Source organism: Chelonoidis abingdonii, unplaced genomic scaffold (assembly GCF_003597395.2).
Source record: "Chelonoidis abingdonii isolate Lonesome George unplaced genomic scaffold, CheloAbing_2.0 scaffold1045, whole genome shotgun sequence".
In the NCBI taxonomy this organism is placed as follows: domain Eukaryota; kingdom Metazoa; phylum Chordata; order Testudines; family Testudinidae; genus Chelonoidis; species Chelonoidis abingdonii.
The window spans coordinates 2,939-5,876 of NW_027425306.1; positions in this window are offsets into that span (position 1 = coordinate 2,939).

A 2,938-nucleotide genomic window follows, 5' to 3' on the forward strand; every position below is an offset into this window, starting at 1 on the left:
TGAGGCCATAATGTGTGGTAATTTTTGCTTAGCCCACTCAGGTCCACCTTAATCGCTTCCTTTCTCCCCGGGGCGCTACAATACCCTTGGCAGACCATCTCAGTCGGTCGTTCAGCTCCCACGAATGGTCCCTTTCGCCCAGACGTGCCCTTTACGCTTTTCCAACAAGTTGGGGCATCCCCACATGGATCTTTTGCATTCTCGACGAACAGGAAGTGTCCGCTGTTTGCTCATTCCCAAGGCCGCGAGCGGGATCGTTAGCGGATGCCTTCCTGTATTCCGTGGGGAACGACCTTTTTTATGCCTTCCCTCCGTTCCCATTAATCCTCAAGGTCCTTCATGAAGGCTGCGCAGGACAAAGTGCCCGCTTGATTCCTCATCGCCCCGGCATGGCCACGTAGGCATTGGTACTCTCTGTCCTGACCTGTCGGTTAGTGATCCTGTTCCCTGCCTCTTCACCTGGACCTGATTACGCAGGACCACTGGCCGGCTTTGTTCCCCGGGACCTTCAGTTCCCTTCACCTCTCGGCCGTGGCTCGCTGCGTTGGCTAACTGGGTCCGAATTGCACTGCTCTTCCCAGTGAGGCAAGTACTTCTCGCTAGTCGAAAGCCTCCACGGGAGGACGACGTAGATTAGCCAAGGTGGAAGCGTTTTTACGTGCTGGTGTGGCGGAAAGCCTTCCACCTGCCAATGTTTTCATCCGATCGTCTTGTGATTTACCTATTGGTCTCTCAAACAAACAATGGCCTGGCCAGTATAGCTTCGCTCGGTGTTCACTTGGCGGCCATCTCACTTTCCACCACTGGGGCCGATGCCATTTCCGCTTTTCGCACCACTGGTCCAACTAGATTCCTTCAAAGGGCTGGACGCCTTTACTTCAAAGTCCGTCATCCAGCCCCCTCCTGGGATCTTTAACTGTTCTGTTGTTTGTCTCATGTTCCCTTCGTTTTTGAAACCGGCTTGGCTACATGTGCTTCCTCCTCCATTTGTCCTGGAAAATCCCGGCGTTCTCTGGTGGCCATTCACAATCCGCTAGGCGCGTATCAGAGGCTTGCTGCGCACTCGTCGTGGACCCTCCATAACTGGTCTTCCATCTGAGAAAAGTGAACGAGAGCCGCCACCCGCATTCCTCCCCAAAAATTGTCTCAGCTTCCACGTTAACCAGGACATATTCTTCCGTCTTCTTTCCTAAACCTCTTTCATCTCGTGAGAAACAACAGTTACATTGCCATAGACGTGCGCAGGGCGCTCGCCTTTTATATAGATAGAACTAAGCCGTTTCCGCCAAGTCCACTCAGCTCTTTGTCCAATAGCTGAGCGGCTCAGGGGGCTGCCAGTCTCTCACAGAGGATCTCCTCGTGGGGTAAGGTCCTGCAATAAGAACATGTTACGAACTCGCGCATCTCCCTTGGGGCGTATTAACTTGCACACTCTACGAAGGAGCCAGGCATCGTCGGTAGCGTTCCTCGCACGGGTTCCGATCCAGGAAATCTGCAGTAGGCGGCGACCTGGTCCTCCGTGCACACGTTTATCTAGCCATTATGCCCTGGTTCAGCAGCTTCCAGGGATGATGCGGCCTTTCGGTTTGCTTGTGGTTGCGCACTGTGACCTCCAGCTCCGACCCTTCACCGCCTAGGTTAAGGCTTGGGAATCACCTTACTGGAATATGTGATATGAGCAAGCACTCGAAGAAGAAAACATTGGTTACTTACCTTGTACTCTTGTTCTTTCGAGATTGTGTGTTAGCTCATTCCATTCCAACCCGCCCTCCTTCCCCACTTCGGAGTACTGGCAGAAGGAATGAGGAGCGGGCGGCGGAGGGGTATATATCAACCGCCATAGCGGCGCCACTTCTTAGGGGCACCTGCCGGCCCGCTTGAGTTGCTAGGGTAAAAGTTTCGACGAACCTGCACGCGCAGCGGCACGTACACCTACTTGGAATTGGATTATGAGCAACACTATCTCGAAGAACAAATGGACAGTACAAGGAAGGATAACATAGTTTTTTCTACGCAGCTTAGCTCCAAGAGCATGGTCAGTATGGACATTATTGTCTTTCTCTGCTTTCTCTGTGCTAATGAAAAGACTTTCCAATGCTGTGTGTCGGTTGACTAATAAACCTGCTATGTTTTAAAAGTCTGCCTAGTGTCACAGCAAGAACTATTTGAGTTATGCATTGAAGCATGACTGAGGAACAGTCTCTGAACAAGGAGTTTAGTTCAGCTGGAGCTGCTGGCAGACTCACAGGTTGAAATAGGAGTGTTGAAGCCAGAGGCTCAGTTCAGTGTTGAGAGCTACTGGCCCCTGGAAGAGTGGGACCTCGGGAGTCTGGCACACACAAGGGGCACCTCCCAGGACTGTTTAAAAGCCAGGCATTTGCGAATCCTATGGATCCATGACAGCTTTGTGCCAGAGGTTAGCCTTGTGTGGGGATAGATATAAAACAAGAAAAGGATCTTAAACGTGTATTTACCATTGCCCCTATCAGTCCTCGTGGGAATCCCTGATCTGTTTCCAAAGTGTATTAAAACCTTCCTTAAAGATTTACCTCTTAGTATCAGGTCATGTCAGTTTTGTTAGTGTTTTCCTTCACTCTCCGCTTCCCTGGTTCTTGTCACGCGACAGCAAGCAGCAATGGCCAGAAGTCTGAGCGCAGAGAATGCGATGTTTATTGGGGTTAGTTTCCAAGCAAGCATATTCCGAAGCCCTCACACCAGTTGGGCTTATCTCTATTTGTCATAGAGACGGTTCCATAGTGTTCCATTCCCTGCTGTGAGCCCGGGAGCGTTTACCCGTGTCCCCTGTGACGTTGCGCTCCATATGATTTTATGAAATATATGGCTATCGTGATGTAAATATATAACTGGAATGTGTTCATGCATATAATGGTTCTCTTGTTAAGTATCATGTACAATAGCTTCTAATCTACTGAGTGTG